The sequence below is a fragment of the Balaenoptera musculus genome, chromosome 10, assembly GCF_009873245.2.
Source record: "Balaenoptera musculus isolate JJ_BM4_2016_0621 chromosome 10, mBalMus1.pri.v3, whole genome shotgun sequence".
Classification (NCBI taxonomy): domain Eukaryota; kingdom Metazoa; phylum Chordata; class Mammalia; order Artiodactyla; family Balaenopteridae; genus Balaenoptera; species Balaenoptera musculus.
Window position 1 is genome coordinate 93,835,065 of NC_045794.1, and position 19,159 is coordinate 93,854,223.

At 58.7% G+C, this 19,159-nt stretch overlaps 1 protein-coding gene across 1 annotated transcript in view; it reads right to left on the bottom strand.

The window, feature by feature from the left end:
- The window catches only part of ELFN2 (extracellular leucine rich repeat and fibronectin type III domain containing 2), a 52,855-nt gene extending 34,102 nt beyond the window's left edge, over positions 1–18,753 (bottom strand). Inside the window, exons 1-2 of the mRNA XM_036864699.1 lie at positions 18,672–18,753; positions 9,867–10,006 (exon numbers count right to left, since the gene is read on the bottom strand). The gene's annotated coding sequence lies outside the window, so the exon portion shown is untranslated. The remainder of the gene's footprint in view (positions 1–9,866; positions 10,007–18,671) is intronic.
- Positions 18,754–19,159: the final 406 nt, after the last annotated feature.

A 19,159-nucleotide genomic window follows, 5' to 3' on the forward strand; every position in this document is an offset into this window, starting at 1 on the left:
CTGAGTGCCCCGCACACCACATTGCACGAAGTTCTCACAACAGTCCTGCCGGGCAGGTACTGTTACCCTGTTTTACACATGGGGAGACTGAGGCTCAGCTAGGTCAAGTGACTTAGTAAAGTGACAAGCTAGGGACTCAAATCTGGCCTGATCCCAAGCTGCCACACCTACTGTGTGCCAAGACCACCTTCCTGGACCACCGTCAAGGCTCAGACCAGGGGACCAGGCTGGCCCAGGCCCGGCCCAAGCACCACCCTTCACAGACTACCACGGGCATGCAACACAGCAAGGTGGTTGGGACAGCCCAGGGAGCCAGATGGTCCAGGTTCAAATCCTGGTCACATCACTGACTCGCTGTGTGGCTGTGGGCAGGATCCTTAACCTCTCAGCGCCTTGGTTTCCCCACCTGTAAAATGGGGATAATGATATTTTGTTGGATTGCTGTGAGGATTTAATTTCTGTGAAGTTCTTAGAACAGTGCCTGGCACCTGGTAAGTGTTATACAGATGTTGTTAAATAGAAGGAATAAATGACTCCCTTTGATTCTACGGGCCGCCTGAGAACTGGGTCCCACAGAGGGTTAGGGGTAGAGCTAACACTCAAACCCTGAGCCCAGGTCTCTCCCGACAGCACCAAGATGCCTCCACCTCAAGCAAGAGAACGAAGTCCTGGGACTGACCAGACTCAGGCCCCAGGGAGTGAGAGTGCAGGCTGGGGGCCAGGCCTCTGGACCCTGCCCCAGCCTCCTGTACCTCCTCCTTCTGTGGTTGTCACTCACCCCCCCTCCCCCACCCCCAGCTCCAGAAGGCATCGGGCACTCTTGTGCCACTCAGGGGCCCTGGGCAGCCAGGTGATGAAGCAGCTCCCCTTGGCACTGATGGCCCAAGGCCCACTGGTCCTGGGACCCAGAAAGTGGGGATGGCACGGGGCAGCAGGGCCCGCCAGCACTGCTACAGCCATCCCGGTCCCCAGCATCCTGCTCCAGGGACAGCCGGGGGCTTCCCGGCCCAGGCCCCCCACACCCCACCCCTCCCCAGGTCCCAGTGAGTCCCACAGGCAGGAATCCCATCCAGAATGGGGGTCCCGCCTAAAACCCTCAGCCCAGATGTCCACACTCAGCCCCGGCAGCAGACGCCCACAAACAAGCCCACCCCTGTCACAGGGCGGCCCATCTGGGTCAGAGGCGTGGGATGAGGATTTGAAGTCGTGCACTACTGGTGAAAGTGGAAAAACTGTGACCAACCCAGCCATCCACAGCACAGACACAGCCGTGCGAGGAGACCCCAGGCCGAGGTGGATGAGGATGGGCCCCGTTGTGCCCTGAGGGGAGGTGCCTGGAGCGCGGAGTCAGGGCCTCCTGGGTAGAGGCCGTGAAGCAAATCCCATGGGGAAGAAAACATGGCGTACAGGTGTCCGCCGGTGCCCAGAAACGTGGGGAAGGGCCCCCAATGACAGGGAAGGGCCCCCAGTGACAGGGAAGGGCCCCCAGTGACAGGGAAGGGCCCCCAGTGACAGGGAAGGGGTGACAGGGAAGGGCCCCCAGTGACAGGGAAGGGGTGACAGGGAAGGGCCCCCAGTGACAGGGAAGGGCAGCAGCCTGTCCCTCTCTATTTCACACACAGAGAGCATGTGTCAGGCCCCTAGTTAGAAGGGGGATGCACACCCTCCAACACACAACAAACACACAAAACCACCCGGGGCACGTGTGCTCACACCCATGCACGCCCAGCTTTAGTCCATCCCCCTCCCTCAGGTGGCAAACAGACAGGGCCAGGCTGTTTGCGGGAGTGGCACAGGCCAGAGGGTGGGCAGAAGGAGACAGAGAGGGAGACAGAGGCAGAGCTAAGAAAGCTCAGCCCAGGCCTGTCCAGACAGAGCCACTTCAGCCTGGCCCAGGGGCCGTGGAACGTGAGAGTGCCTAAGCTAGAAGCTACCAGAACACATTCTACTTTCAGCCCAGCCAGTCAGGGCAGGATGACCCTGGGCCAGGACCTCTCTGGGCATCAGCCTGCCAGTGAGCACAGTAGTGGGTGCAGACCCTGCTGGCTGGGACTCTCCAGTGCTCTGGGGTCCTGATTCCCCATCAAAGCCCAGCTCCCGGACTTCCCTGGTGGCACAGTGGTTAAGAATCTGCCTGCCAAAAAAAAAAAAAAAAAAAGAATCTGCCTGCCAACGCAGGGGACACGGGTTCGATCCCTGGTCTGGGAAGATCCCACATGCCGCGGAGCAACTAAGCCCGTGCGCCACAACTACTGAGCCTGCGCTCTAGAGCACACAACCACTGAGCCTGTGCTCTACAGCCCACGAGCCACAACTACTGAGCCCATGTGCCACAACAACTGAGCCCACGTGCCACAACTACTGAGCCCGCATGCCTAGAGCCCATGCTCCGCAACAAGAGAAGCCACTGCAATGAGAAGCCCACACACCGCAACTAAGAGGCGCCCCAGCTCACTGCAGCTAGAGAAAGCCCGCACACGGCAACAAAGACCCCACGCAGCCAAAAATAAAATAAAATTAATTAATTAGTAATAATAATAATAAAAGCCCAACTCCCAACCCTCCCCGGGTCCCTCAGCATCTGCAGCTTCCCTGGAAGCCCAGATGGTCCCCGAGGACAGCCCCCACCCCAAGCTCCCTCCTGAATCCAGGACAGAGCTTCTGGGTCAGCTGCCATCTCAACCAAGCTGGGAACTCCGTCTCCAAAGCCCCTTCCCTGCCAGCAACCTCAGCACCAAATCAGAGAGGGGAAGAGCAGGGCAGTTACAGGAGACAGTAGGTACCAACACGCATCTGTACAGAAGGGGCAGATGGATGCTGCCTTCCTGTATCCTCTCACTTAATCCTCATGAAGGCCCTTGATCCCATTTTATAGATGAAGACACTGAGGTTCAGAAAATGATTTGCTCAGAGCCAGGCAGCAAGGGGATGAATGAGCTGGGATGGAACCCACGCTGCCTTCTCCGAAATTCATTGGCTCTTTCCACAGCATCTTGTTCAGCAGGCACTGGGGAGAGTGGGAAGAGCCACGGTGGCAGACACCCCCACATTTCCTGGCCCAGCACCCCAGGCTTTGGGATTCCGTAAGCCACAGCCTGTCCTCAACAGCCTAAAAGGTGGTGGCTGGAATGGCCGTGAAGCCCTGCCTGCCTGCTCCCACCACCAGAAGCAGAGTCAGCATTTATTGAGCACTCACTGTATGCCAGGTGCAGTGCCAAGCACTTTAGAGTTTCCACCTTATGAGGTGGGTACTATTTTTATTCCCATTCTACAGATGAGGATACTGAGGCACTTGTTATGGGCAGAATCAGGAGTTGACCCTAGGCCTGGGCCCACATGCTTGACCACTGTGTCACTCCCTTTTATAGCCCCAGGAGTTTGTCTGCTCTGACCTGCTGTCCCCAAGCCAGCACCCCAGAGTGTCTGGCAGAGGCAGGAAAGGCCTTGCTCCCCCAGGCTCTGCCTAGCTCCAGGGCCCCTGAGCCACCATCGTCTGGGGTACCTGTTGTGCTTTGCTGACCCCTCTCTGTGGTCTGTCTCCTGCTAGGATGCTCAGGGTCCTTGGCTGGCCCCAACTCAACCCTTGAGGGCCAGAGAGAGTGAGGGACTTGGCAGGGTCACACAGCAAGTTGGAGGCAAGAAGGAGCTCTTGTCTCCACCTCACAGCTCAGCCCAGAGTCTGCCCTCCCTCCTATGCCGGTAAAGATTGAAGCTGGGTTAGTTGAGCTGTGACCCCAGGTGGAGGCAGGGGGTGGGGGAATGGGCTTTTGTCAGCTTCTGGAACTCCTCAGGCCTTACTCACCACGCAGCCCCCAATAGCCCTGTGGGCCTACTGTCTACAGGTACTCCTCCCTCCAAGCCTATCTCATCCCATCCCCTCCAGGTGCCCAGCAGTGTCCCCATTTCACAGATGAGCAAACTGAGATTCAGGTGCACATGACCACTCAGAATCAGGATCTAACCCACCGGGCCTTGCTTCCAACCACAGAACAGGCCCTCCTGTAGGTGCTGCCTTGAATCCAACCCCTTCCCAGTCCTCAGGGACTGCCTCTTCCAGGAAGGCTTCCCAGAACTCGGGGAGACGCCACTCAGTGGGATCATCCTCTCCTCCTGCACTCAGAAAGCAGATGGAGCCCAGAACACCCACAGTGCCTCCGCCCTCAGACTGGGGCTCCTGGGAGTCGAGGCTCTATCTCCCCTCAGACTGGGCACTCCCTGGAGTCAGGGCTGTGTCTCCCTCCAACAAGGATCCTGATGGCACGGCCTCTCCCCACCTCCCCTAACACCTGGGGCTCCCTCAGGACAGAGCGACATGCTCTCCTTCCTTCAGACCAGGAGTCATGAGAGTGGGACTCCCACACCCCTCCTGCCGCACCTCCATCCACACAGCCCCCGGCCCAAGACTCTGCCCCAGGCAGGACCCCAGGCCACGCCCCAGCCCCCTCCTCCCACTCCCTCCTGGCCCTCCTCCAGGCCTGGCCCGTACCAGGCAGGCTACCCCCGCCCTGGCCCTGTCCATGAATCCCACCTCTGTTGGGCACCACAGACCCCCCTTTCTCCTCCCCAAACAAATGGGGTCTTGAGTGAGACACTGGGATAACCGCACACAAGGCCAGATCTATTCCCGGGGCTAGTGAGGCTGCCAGCAGTTGGCGTGGGGGGAGCCAGGCTGGTGGGAGCGGTCTGCCCATCCGCAACCCCTCAAGGTCCAGCCTCTGAAATCGGGGCCACTCTAAGCTCCATCCTGAGGGGGCTGAGACCAATAGCTCACTCCCTGGGTAACCCCAGAGCAGACCCATCCCGGGCACCTCCATCACTCTCTCCCCTCTTCTGAGACAAAGCAGACAGGAGCCTACGAGCCTAGGTCCAAATTCCTGCTCTGTGCCCCATGGAGAATTTCCCCAAGCCTGAGTCTGGTCATTTGTAAAATGGGCATAACGACTATACTCTGCAGGGGCTGCTGTGACTGTGAAAGGGGATACAAATAGGAATGGCTCTGGTGCATAGTAGGTGCTCAATTAAAACATTCTCTCTCCTCTCTGATCTTCTCTCTTTCTTTAAGGGAGGTGGGGGTGGGGTAGGACAAGAGAGCCCAGGCTGTTAGGGCAGAAAATGGCCTGTCCCAAGCACTTAAAATATCCCCTGTTCAGAAGTCAAAATCTCAAATCCCTCAGGGCCAGCAGTGAGGCCCCCGGGACCAGGGTGATTCAGCAGATGCTGTTCTTTCCACCCTGGGGAGGGGGACTTGAAGCCAAGGCTGCAAATCAAAGGTCAAAGCCCACTGCCTCCCAGAAGCCAGCCCAGATCAGCCAAGATAGTATCCCCATTTTACAGACATGTAAACTGAGACACAGAGCGGTTAAGTAATTTGCCTAAGGCCACACAGGTGGTGAGCAGCTGAACTGATTCAAGATAGTATCCCCATTTTATAGACATGTAAACTGAGACACAGCGTGGTTTAATTTGCCTAAGGCCACACAGGTAGTGAGCAGCTGAACTGATTTCTTTTGACAATTCTGGCTGCTAACAAAAGGTTTTCCTTCAGGCAGGACCCTTCCCTACTTAATAGCCTTTCTGTGATTCTGCCTCTGTGTTCAGAGTAAAGTCTAAACTCTCTAACCTAAAATGCAAAGCTCCCCAGCAAGGCGGTGTAGCGCAGCAGGAAAAGCACTTGACCCGGAATCAGCCCAATCTGGTGTCAAATGCCAGGTATGCCACCTACTTCCAGCTGCATGTTCACAGGCAGTTTACCAGGCTTCCCTAGAGCCACTTTCCTCATGTGTAAAATGGAAATGATGAGATGACTTCCCAGGGTAGCTGGCGGGGTTAGCCCACGCCTTCACCACATATTTATTGAGCATTTACTATGTGCCAGACCCCATTCAAGGCCCTTAGGATGGAGCAGGGAACAAGACAGAAAAAGCTCTTGCCTTCACAGAGCTGATACTCTAAGCTCTCACGGTAGGAGGGTGGATAATGAACAAGCAAATAAACAAAATAGCACAGGTTGTGGTAGGGGCTAGAAGGAAACAAAGAGAGAGGGAAGAACGACAGCAATGAACAGTGTGGTCAGGGAGGGCCTCCCTGAGGAGGTGACAATGAGACAGAACAGGAGACAGCCACGTACGCCACAAGCCTGGGGAGCAGCAACAGGCACAGAAGGAACGGCCACTCCTGTAGAAGGAACAGCAAGTGCAAAGGCTGGGGAATTCAATGACACCTGGAGCGTGTGGGAAAATGCCTGGCCTCTTCCACTTACCTGAATTCATTTAAAGTACCCCTTGCTCTTGGGACTTCCCTGGTGGCGCAGTGGTTAAGGATCCGCTTGCCAATGCAGGGGACACGGGTTTGAGCCCTGGTCCGGGAAGATCCCACATGCCACGGAGCAGCTAAGCCCATGAGCCACAACTACTGAGCCTGCGCTCTAGAGCCCGCGAGCCATGACTACTGAAGCCCGCGCACCTAGAGCCCATGCTCCGCAACAAGAGAAGCCACCGCAATGAGAAGCCCGTGCACCACAACGAAGAGTATGCCCGCTCACCACAACTAGAGAAAGCCTGCGCACAGCAACGAAGACCCAATGCAGCCAAAAATAAATTAATTAGTTAATTTTTTTAAATTTAAAAATAAAATTAAAATTAAAATCTAACTTAAAAAAAATATATATATATATATAAAATTTAAAAAACAAAGTAACCCTTGTTCCATTATTATTCCTCCCATTTTGCAGGTGGGGAAACTGAGGCTCCCAAGATCCCACAGCCCATAAAGGGCAACATTAGGACGTGAACCTGGGTCTTGTAATCCCAAACTCTGTGCTCCTGCCAGCCTTCTGTGGTCTCACTGTATTTAGAGTGCTCAGAACCTCCTTCTCTCTATCCCAAGACAACTCTGTTAGAAAGTCTCTTGTGATGAACTGAGGTCTGTGCCTGGTTGGTCCCACTTCTGCCATTTGGGACCACCCAGGACTGCTCTCTCTCTCCTCTTACCCAAGTCAGCCAGAAAGGTGAGAAGGCTGACAGGTTAGAGAGAGCAGCTGCTGCTGCAGGAAACACCTCCGCAGGCACCAGGCCCAGTGCTTTAACTTCATTCCCCTGCCTCACATTGGCAAGGTGAGGTAGGGATTCTTATCATACCCATTATACAGATGAAGAAACTGAGGTCCAGGGACTTCCCTTGGTGGTCCAGTGGTTAAGAATCCATCTTGCAATGCAGGGGACGCCAGTTCGATCCCTGGTCAGGGAACTAAGATCCCACATGCTGTGGGGCAACTAAGCCTGTGTGCCACAATTAGAGAGCCCCTCGCACCGCAACTAATGACCCTGTGCACCACAACTAGAGAGAAGCCTGTGCGCTACAACGAAGAGCTCACGTGCTGCACTGAAAAATCTTGGGTGCCGCAGCTAAGACCCAATGCAGCCAAAAAATAAATGATTAAATATATATATATATATATATATTTTTTTTTAATTATTTAAAAAAAGGAAAAAAAAGAAACTGAGGTCCAGAAAGGTAGAGAAACATGCCTAGGGCCATCCACCTAGACAGTGGCAGAGGCAGGATCTGAACTCAGATCTCTGTCACTTAAAAGACATCCTGCTTGTCACTCCCCAAACCCCTAAAAAGTCCCTCTTTGGATATCCTTTTCAGTCCCTTGCCTGGCTTGTCCCCTGGTGGTGCCAAGGTTGACAGAACAGACTTCCCCTGATACTCCCAGGGTACCACCAGCCAGGGCTGGCTGAGCTGGCAGAACGCTGGGCCCTTGGGAGGAAGCCAGGAGGCTGGGGGCTCAGGCACAGCCCAGGGGACAAGGCCCACATGATTAAAGTGCACACCCAGGCCCCTGGAGCAAGCAGGCAGGGAGCACCGGACAGGAAGCCAGCCACACCTGGTTCCGTCCTGGCTCCACGACCAAGGTGCTGCATGACCCTCCTCCTCTCCAAGCCCCGCCTCCTGCTTCCTTGATGTCAGGTCAATACCTCCGCTGCTCAGTGAACACAGGAAAGGACAAAATGAGGCAGATCTCTGGTGAGAAGGCACCTTGTCCACCCCAGACATGTCAGAAAATCATTTTTTAAAGAAATTACGATGATGGTGGTGGTTACCGCTTACTGAGAGTCTACTAGGTGCCAGGAACTAGAGCATCCAGATATTATCCCAAGTGACAGCAACCTCGAGAGGCATGTGCATCATCTCCACTTTACAGAAGGGGAAACTGAGGCACAGAGTCATACAGCTGTAAGTGACAGAGCCAGGATTCAAACTCAGAACTCTGTGCTCTTCCACGCTGCCTCCTACTGTTACTAAAATGAAATGAATACCTGGGGACTGAGGGAAGAGAGACAACTCTGAATGGCGGGAGGTGGGGGGGGGGGGCCGGAATCCTGGGGGAGGAGTTAGGCCTAGTGAGTTGAATATTTGGGGAGGCAGGCACCCAGGGTCAAATCCCAGGCCCAGCACGTGCATGCTGTGTGACCTTGGGCAAGTCACTTCCCCTATCTGATACCTCAAAGGCAGGCATCAATGCCAGGCTTCCCAGAGCTCCGCAAACACGAAGGATGGGGACGAAGTCATCTGGGGACAAGGAGGGAACATGCGTCCAGATGGGGGACTAGTATGCTCCAAGTGCCCGAGGAGGGAGAGGGCTCAAGGAACAGAGGCAGGAGAGCTTGGCCACGAAGTGGGAGGGAAGGACGGGCCACAGTGGGAGGAGGGATGCCAGTGGTGCAGCAGGGGCCCCAGTCTGGCCTGGACAGGGCAGGATGCGCAACGTACGTGGGGAGCACAGCTCAGACCCACCCAGTGTGCCTCACTGCCCCCACCAAAGAACCCTGCTTCAGCCTGTGCCAGCAATACCAAGTCCACAGCAGCAGCCCCTCCCCCATCACCCCCCCACCCCATCCTCCATGGAGCACCCACCACAAGCCCCCTCCAGAGCACCCATCACCAGCCCTTCCCCAGGGAACCCCAACACCTTGGCAGCCACGGCCCCTCCACACGGGGACCACCACATCTTAGAAACGGCATCTCCCTCTCCTTAGCAACCACCAACAGCAAGCCCAGACAGCCAGCCTCCTCCCTCTGTCTCCTCCTCTCTCCATGGAGACCACAATGCCACAGAGGCGGCTCCCTCGCCACAGCAACCACCGTCACTCAGCGCCCCGCCTGGACAACAGCTCCCTCCACGTGGCCACCACCAACACAGCCACGGTGACAGTGACAGCCTCGGCCTCTCCTCTCCAGGGCAGCCACCAGCCCCAGCCAGGACAGCTCCTGCCGGCGGCCTGCCTGCGGCCTCCTAGTGTCACACTGCTCCCCTGCCTCCTCCCAAATTCAATGACACTGGATCAGGCCTGGTATTGACTCTGCTGGCGCTTCCCCTGCTCCCAGCTCACTCCCGGCCCCTCCGTCTGTCCCTCTCTACGTGGAAAGGCCCCCACTTGAGACAGAAGAGGCCATGTTCTCCCAGGCCATCCCCTGGAGGCTGGTCCCACCACCCCCAGCTGGGGCACAGATGCCCCCTGCCCTGCTGGGGTGCAGGCAGGCCAGGCTCAGGCTCTCAGCCGGGCAAAGGGGCAGGAGTGGGGTCTCTGAGCCAACAGGAGCTGCCTCCCCACCCTCCCCAGTGGACCTGTTCCAGCCCCCCAAAGGCCCACCACGGCCAGCTGCCTCACAGGCCCTGTGGAAGGGAAGCTGGGGGGGAGCAGAGTTGGGGTGCCAGCAGCTGGGGGCAGGGGTGAGGCAGGGCAGGAAGGGACAAACGAGGCAGAGGCTGGGCTACATCACGGGTTTTCAAGGCCAGGTCACGTGAGCCGTGCTCACAACAGCCACACACTCACACACCGTCAGGAGGACCCTGTCCTTACCAGATCTCTGCGGGCAGAGGGAGCCCCTCCGGCCAGCGAAGCTCTGTGCCTGGCCTGGTCTCAGCAGCGGCGGCAGCAATGGAGTCTCAGGTCCTGGCCCAGCTCGGGCGGCAGCCGCTCCTCACCCAAGTCCTCTCCTTCTGCGAGAAGGAGGCGAGGGGGAGAAAGGGGAGGGAGGGAGAGGAGAGGAGGAGAGGGAGGGGGACAGCAGGAGGGAGGGAGGAGGGAAAAATGCTGAAGTCTTGAAGGGTACACTCACTTCTTTCTTAGGTTTCCCATGGTAACCGAATATACCACAAATGAATATCAGTGTGAGAGAGAGGAGGGAGGCAGAGGAAGGGGAGGAATGGAGGGAGATGAGAGCAGAGAGATGGAGACAGAAAGATGATGGGGCAGGAAAGAGGGAAGGGAAGGGCCTCAAGACCCAGATGGAGGGTTGGGGACTCCCCACCCTACCCCACAGGGTTCTCGGGTGAGGAGAGGGGAGGAGCCAGGGGCCGCAGGGCTTCTTCCAATCCCTCCACGGCCCCTGGGCAGGAGGTGCAAGCAACAGATGGAGAGATTTTCTGGGAGCTAAAGGGCCCCCACTCCCACCCACCTCATCCCATCCCGTGTTCTTCACCCCCTGCTGGGCCTCTCAGCCTGGATGGTCCTCCTAAGTGACTGTCCCAGCCCCACACCTCACTCCCGGTCACAGACACACACCCAGGTGGGGATGGCCACACACACCCTCACGCTGACCTGATGCCCGGCACCCACATACACCCCTCCAACCACACCGCCCTCCTCTTGGTCACCCCAACACCCGCTCGGCCCACTCCCTCCTACAGCTGGGCCCCATCCCCTCTGCTGCAGGGAACAAGCACCCCTCTCCCACCCCAGTACATCTCTTATTCAGAACTTTGCAAGGACTGGCACCCACCCCTGGGGCCCCCCGCCTGTGCGCCACCAGGTGTAATACCTCTGCCCCACCACCCGCCATACGTGCTCACACACCCTTAGAGCAACGTACCTGCCTGACCTCCACGTGCACAGACACACAGACTCCCAGACTGACATGCCTCGGCCGAATCTGCCCTCCATCTGTGCGCACACGTGCACACGCACACACTCATTCCCTTCCCGCGGAGGCCCCTCTCTCTGTCTGGCCCCGCACCCCATCAGCCCAGATGGTACTCTTGGCCCTCCCCCGCAGGCAGGGGCTCACACCTCGGCCCCCTCGACATTGCCATTCACCAACATATGTATACCCACCGAGTGCTGGCAGCCAGCGGCAGCGACAAAACAGAAACACACTCTCGGCGCCCCCCCAACCCGCCCCCCATCACGCCATACCTCAAATCCACCACCCACACGCAGAGGCAGAGGAGGAGGAAGCAGCCAGCTTGCTCCAGGTCCAGGTCCGGAGGGACACCCTCCCCCCAGCTACCCGGCTCACACTTGACCCTGAGCCCAGTGGCAGCAGGGATGGGACGCACCCCAGGCTGCACACTATATGCCCCCCCACACACACACACCAGCAGCCACAGGGCACATCCAGACAGCAACCAACACACCAGAATTTCACACTCCCTCCGACACACATGTGCACACAGACTCAGATGCACTGTACCCAGCTGCCCACAGAACCCAGACCAGGGGTGTCTGCCCCAACTTGCAGACCAGCACATGTGCCAACATGCCTGGGGACACTGCACAGACACATGTCAACACACCCACAGAAACACACCGGCGCCCACTCACTGGGGACGGTCCCCCAACACACACACACACACACACACACAGTTTTCACCATACACGCCCAGACAAACATGCCCACGGGCACAGGGGTCCCTGAAAACACTCACAGGCCAACACATACATGTCCCAGGCTAGCTCCCAAAGCGGGTACGGCTCCGGCTCCGGACACACATGGCCACGCCTGCACATCCGCCCAGCTCTCCCAGGGCAGTTCACGGCGGCGCCCCGCCCCCCCGCCGTCCACACCCACCTGACCCACACACCCCCTGGCCAACAATTCGGCTGGTCCTCGTTTCCGTCGCCCCCTCCGTCCCCTTTCCCCGCGCGCGGCCCGGTTTACGATCCCGAGCACCGCGCCGAGCCCAGAGGCCGTGAAACTGGCTGCGAGCGCCAGGGGACGCGGCTGCAAATTCTAAGCACAGGGAAGTAAGGCGGAAACCCAGCCGGGCCTGCCGCGCGGGGCGCGGGCGCAGCAGAGCGGCGGCCGGCGGGTCTGGGACCCCGCGGGGCCTCGCTGCCGCGCGGGCGGGGGACGGGGGACCCGGGCGGAGGGTGTGTGCGAGCTCCCGCCCACCCCGCCGCCGCGCACGTGCCCAGCGGGGGGCTGCGCCCTCGTGCACCGCGTGGGCCAGCCCGGGACGCGCACCGGGGACTGACGCACCCCGCCGCCCGCCAGACCCGGACCTGCCGCGGCCAGAGCGCCCACTGGATAACAGCCTCGGGCCACCATTACAAGACTCTGCGTCGCCGCCTCCTCCGGGACGCCTTCCTGGCTCTCCGCCTTCGTCCAGGCTTCTCTGCTCCCCCCTCCACCCCCGCCTCTGGCCTCTGCTCACACGCACAGCCGCAGGCTCAGCTCCACCCGCGCCCTCGCACCAAAGGAAGGGAGACGGAGGGCATCAGGGCATAGCTCCGTCCAAGATGCTGAGGGAGGCCCTCTCCAGCCTCATTTCATCCCCACCGCACTTCAGGCCTTTCCCAGCAGTGAGGCCTTGAACTGTGACCGCACACTCTGCCTCCGTTTCTCCTCTGTGCAACAGGGATGATGCAGAGGGTCGTTCTGAGGATTTACTGAAGGACTCCTTGAGCTTAGAACATTAGTCAGTGAACACGAAGATTATTAGTATTAGTCAGTATCGGTCTCGGTCTTGCTGCTGTGTCACCCAAGGCAGGGCACCTCACTTCCTTGAGCTCAGGCTCCTCTGGAAACCGGGTTGCTGCCTCCCAGGCTGCGTGGGAGGAGTCCGGAAGATCCCCAGGAACATGCAGCAGCCCCCTCAGCTGCCATCCACCCAGCTAACATGGGCGAATTCATCTTCTGGAAATGCACTAAAAATGCAGGTTCCTGGGCTCCACATCCACCATACTGAATCCAAATCTCAGCAGGCAGGGCCCGAGGATCTGCATTTTAACAAACACCCAGAGACTCTGGCACTCTCTGGCAAAAAGGATAATGCTGGATTTCTTAGTCCAGATTTTAGTGTTATTTAGGTTGTTGTGTGGTTGATCCCCAAACTACATGTCCAGACTCATCTTCCCAAAATCCACTCCGGGCTTTCCTACCTCCAGACCTCGGCTCACATGGTCTCCACCTGGCATGCCCCTACCCAGAGGCCGGCTGGACCTCTTCCACAATACTCCAGCCAAAATTAAACAAGATAATAGAGAGTGTTTCGCCCTGTGCCTGGCACGTAGCAGGTGTGCAATCATGGGGGTTCTACAGTGCCCAGAGCAGAAGTCGTCCCAACCTCTCCAGCCCTGCTTACAAGGCTGGCTCAGCACCAGCCCCCAGTCAGTCAGGCCACAGCCTAACAGGGACCGCCTGTCAAGCAAGCCCTACTGCGTGCAGTCCCCACGCCGGGCACCTGGAAGATGGTCCAGGTGTCTCGTGTCTCCTCAGGACAGGAGCTCATCTCTGGGGGTTTCCACCTGAGTCCTGGGCATAGCAGTTATCCCTGGGTGAGACATACTTATAATTGTGTGTGTGTGTGTGTGTGTGTGTGTATGTGGACTGAATACAAAATACATCAGCCCATCCTCCATAGCACGTAAATGAAAAAAAGTTGTTCAATAAGTATTCTTTGAGGGCCCACTTGTCTCTACCCATTTGGAGCTGACACGCGGTGGGAGAGACGGACAGGAGACCCCCGCAGGTAATGAGAAGGGCAAGGAAGGGAGGCTGGCAGGCAGGCTGACCCCACAGCCTGTGTCTCCCCAAGATCCAAGGGGAAGAGAAAAGATAGAAATAGGCCAGGGAGGGAAACTGAGTCAGGCTTGAGACACAAGGTTGGGCCCTTGGGAATGGCTCCCCGCTTGCCCCTGAGAGAGGTGGTGACCAGTGTGCACACACACGCATAGACACACCCACAAAGACATGCCCTGCCGCCCCCAGCCCCTCTACATGCTCCAGCTGTGGGGTATGCAGCTCCCAGGCCCTTCTCATGCTTCCTTGGGCCCCCCAGCCTGGCTCCAAGAAAGAGTTTCTATGCATTTCAGGGGATGAAAGTGGAGGCTAAAAAGAGAGGGAAGGATGGACACACACACATACACACACACACACTCGCAGCCCAAGCCCCATTCCAGGGAACCAGGAATGAATAAAGGAGACAGATGGGAAGGGGGAGGGAAATCATCTAACTGACACCTACTATGTGCCAGACAATGCTACACGCTTGTCATTCTCTTATGTAACCAACCCGGGAGAGTTAGAAATTCAGTACCACTACCCTCACTTTCCATTGAGGAAACAGAACCTTCTGGAAGTGAATTCTCTTGCCCAGGACACACATCAAGGAAGAAAAGAGGCAGAATTTGGACCCTGAGCCCCTGCTCTTCCACAAGTGAGACAGGGAGAGTGTGGCCGAGTGGCCAGGGGCCCCCGGCTGAGGCCATGACAGACTCAGGCCTGGGGGAGATACTGATCCTGGAGCAGCATCCCCTCCATCTCCGAGGGGAGCCCCTACCGAGCACCCACTGTGCTCCCAGCACTGTGGGAGAACCGGGGAGCAAGGAGCTACCTTTGGGAACGTCACAGGTCACTATGGAGGGAGGGGGCACAGGAGGAATGCAGAGAGGGGACTGAGACCCGGGAGCCTTTCTGCTCCTCTCTCCCTGCAGCCACACCCACTGCTTCCCTGCACTGCCCCCATTTACAGATAAGCAAAGCAAGGCCCTGAGAGGTCCCTCAGAGAGAGGGGCACCCCAAGATGCCCAGGGTTCCCTAGCAAAGGGGTTCATCAGTTAACAGTTAATGATGCAAAGAGTCCACCCGTGGGGCTTCCAGTCCTCATTCCACTGCTGTGTGGCTCTGAGCTGGTCTGTAACCTCTCTGTTTCTTATCTGGAAAATGAGGAATAATAATAGCTCTACTGCAGAAGGTTTTGTGGGATTAAATGAGTGCCCCTATAAAGAGCTTCCCACCGGGCCTGGCTCTCAGTACACACTCAATGAATATTAGCTAATATCATTATTATTATCACTATAATTATTGCTGTCAGCAGCATCATGCAACCAGCGCCCTTCCTTCGGCACCCTGAATGCAAGCTTGCCCAGGTGGCTCGCCAGCCCTCAGGGGCTCTCTGGGGCCTCCCTGGGGACCATCTGCAGAGCTGGGAGGAGGAGGAGGGGGTTCTATTATTCCAACCCCCCGACACCATCCCCAGTACTAATGGCAGCGCCTCTGCCCCAGGTGCTAGTTGAGCCAGAAGAAGGTTAATTTAATAGGGGATTGGGCTGGGACAGCAGGAGACAGAGGATTGAGTTAACCTTCTGGACTATTAACGCTGTCCCCAAAGAGGCCTGACTTGTTAAGGAGGCTTGGGCTTCAAGGCAGTCTGCTTCCTGGCTGTCGTGTCTGCACAGCGCACTGTCGTAGCAGATTTGGTGGGGGACAGGTGGCAGGAGACAGGACCTGGCTCAGGGGCACGGGAGCTGAAGCGGTGAGAGTAGCTGTGATGGGTGCACTCCCGACCCTGCGCGGGGATGCCACACTCTCACGCGCGCGCAGCAAGCCCACAAAGCAAGCAGCTACCACCTCGCAGACAGACAGGAGAGCTGATCCCCGCGTCACACACGGCCAGGACACAGCAGAGGTGTCACTGGAACGAGGTCTACTTCCACAGCAGCCACCCCACCAGATATCAGGGGACAAGGGAGCCATACTGGGGAGCAGGCACAGAGCCTCTGATGAGCACCCCTGGCTGACCTCACTAGAGGTGGCTTAGCAGCTGGATGCAGCCACTTCTATCAGCCGGGCCATCTCGGAATCTCATGGGGTGGCAGAACAAGCAGACACTGGACCGAGTCAGGAGGCAGCCTCTACTGCAGCCACTGACCTCTCCACCTTGGGCCCCTCACCCTGGCACTTCCCACTCCTTGCCCCCACTGCACAGAGCTCCCTGTCCCTCCGTTAAATGAGAGTGCCCTGCCAATCAAATGGGTCTCCCCGCACCCACCAAGCAGGGGAGTTCTCACTAAGGAATGAAACAACAACAGCTTACTTTACACTCTGGACCTCAGTTTGCTCATCTGTCAAATGGCCACATAATAGCCAGCCTACCAGCCTCACAGGACTGCTGTGAGGATCCAAGGAGAGAAAAGAAAGTTGTTTACAAAGCCAGACTTAAAGCAAAACAGGGGAGCAGCTGCTCTGGGCTGGGGGACAGGAGGCCAGGGGATGGGGCTCACGTGGACTGACCTTCTATCATGTGCTGGGCATCTGGCCCCCCGGAAGCCCACGATCTCCTGTAATCCCCCCTCGCCTCCCTAACCACTTTCCAAGTGACAGACAAGAAACTGAGGCCCAGAGAGGTGACGGGAATGCCTAAACCACAAAACACAGAGAGGCAACGTGGGATTAGAACCTAAGGTCTCTGGCTCCCTCGCTGTAGCCGTTTTCTGTTGTCACCTGCACTTACACATACATTCACTAACCAGAACACAGTCGCCCAAGGGTCTGTGCGACCCCGTTGGGATGGGGTGGAGAACAGGAACTCGCGGGGTCCAGGCAGGGGAGGGGGAGGGGGGACACCATGGGTCGGGGGGTAGGCAGCAGAGATGTGCTATTAGGAGTGCAGGCCTTACGGAAAGGGGTCCCACATCCACTCAGGAAATGGGACCTCTTGGGAGGAACTGCTCACCCCCAGGCTCCATCCCTCTCCCCTTCTCACCCCTCACAACACAGGGGATGTGACCCCACTGAGCCACACAGCTTCACCGGGACACCTCCCTCACCCTCCCACTGACATCACCCGGTCCTTGGGGGTGACCCCTCACACTGCTGTCCCAGTGACGTCACCGGCAACCTGGAGCTGATGTCACACCCAGAGGTTCTCACTGACATCACACACATAAACACATACACACACACACACACACTGCTCCCTGATACCCTCTTCAACTACTCCTCTTTCTTCCTGCCCAGGGGCCGATGGCCCAGAGGTCCCCACCCATGTACACAGCTCATTCAGGACAGGCATTTACGGACGGTGCCTGTGTGTGTGTGCGTGTGCGCAAGCGAGTGCGCAGACATTCCTCTCCTAGGACACACGTTTACACACATGTGCAGGCCCCCATGCCCTGCTGATGGCCTAGACAGGACACGTCCCACAGGTGCCCACAGGCCCTGAGAACAGGTGTGCGAGCCAGGCACACACATATACACATGCAAATTACTCCCCGGGTGAGGCAGCTCCCCAGATGAAAATGTCCCTCAGTAACTAAATCTGGCAGCCTGGGGCCTGCAGCTTCCACCACATTCCTCCAGGTGCTGCCAGCACCTCCCTCCTCCCCCCAGCTTCTCTCCTCCAACAGCCGCAGCCCGGACACACACACACACACACACACACACACTCCGGTCCAACACCTGTGTCTCAGCAAGGGGATCGAAGCGCCCTCCAGAGGCATCCCCTGGGGTGGGAGGGGTCCAGGTGGACTGGACACAGCAGGGAGCCCAGAGCTGCAGAAAGTGCCCTCAAGTACCACGTTTCTCCATTTCTCCCAAGCTGAGCCCAGAGAGGGTGAGTGCCACCATCCCCTGTCGTCTCCCTCCTTGGGCACGCCTGACACACCACAGCCTGGCCGCCTCTGTCCTGGACACGAACTCCCTGAGCGCACACACAAACACACCAGCCCTCTCCCCTCCAAACACTCCGAGGAAACCCTGCTGAGCCACCAACAGAGTGTGTGTGTGTGTGTGTGTGTGTGTGTACAGAGAGCACGGGGTCCACTCCTGCACACACATCTTTCCCCACGTGCACACCCTGCCTCACCAGCCAACACACCCACCCCCCTGCCCCTCTCTTCTGCCAGTTGTTGGAGCCCACACATGCAAACACACACACACACACACACACACACACACACACACACACACCGGCAGTGGCCCTGGCCCTGCCAGAGCTGCAGTCTGCCGATTTCTGCTGCTTCCCTGGGCTGCCTCCCTCCTTGCCCCACACCAGCGCCACCAGAGAAAGGGGCAAAGCCTTTGCAAGGGTTCCCACCCCCTGGGAGCCTCCACTCCCCAATTCCGGTCCTCTTACCAAACCCATCGCCCTCCTGCGGGGAAGGGGGGGAAAGCCCCACCCTGGCCCCCTCCCGCTGGAGCTGTCATCCCGCACCAATCAAACCCCCCTTACCAGCTACGAAGATGAATCCCTTGACCCGGCAGCACTCCGTGAAAGAGGGGAGCGAGGGCCCTCGATTCGCAAAGATGGGGGCAGAGAGGTGCGCTGTGGCATTGGCTGGCACGACCGTCCACCATCAAGCCTCTGCACCACCCCTCGAAACTGCTCACCTCACCGACCGTCCTCCTCGTCCTCCCACCCCTGCCTCCGCCCACCACCACCACCGCCCCCCCCCCCCGCACAGGGTGGTCCTCCGGGGGTCTCACGGGGATCCCCAGACCCAGGAGGCGCCGGGGGTGGCTTTCCCCGTCTCATCCTCCCCCGGCTGTGTCCCCCTCCCAAGCCCCACCCCCACTGGCGGAGGGGGTATCCTCCGGTCCCAGCGCCCACTCCCACCGTCTCCGCCGGCCGCGGGCGCTCGGATCCGGAGGAATTCACTCACCTCCAGCCCCAGCCGGTTTCCGGGCCGAGCGCCGCCTCCGGCCGCGGCGGCTGCGGGGCCTGCGCGCTAGGGCGAGTGCGAGTGCGAGCGCTGGGCGATGCGCGCGGTGCCCGGCGGGCTTGGCGCGCCGGCCGCGGCTCGGTGCGTGGCGTGTGTCTGTGGCGCGGCCGGTGTGTGTCTGTGAGCCGCCGTGTGCGCGCAGACCCCGCCGCCCGCCGCCGCGCGTCTGCCTCGCCGGGGCCCGCGCCCGGGAGGGGGCCGGAGCGCAGCGTGCGTCAGGGGCCGCGGCCGCGGTCTGTCCGCCGCCCTCGCCGCCCGAGCCCTCCGCGCCCTCCGCGCCCTCCGCGCCTTCCGCGCCTTCCGCAGGCCTCTCCGCAGCAAGACCCCTCCCGCCCCCTCTCCCGGCTCGAGGCCGCCACGGACACACGCACGCTCGCAGACACACGCCCGCCGGGCGGGGGCCGCGCCTGGCTCCTCAGCTGCACCCG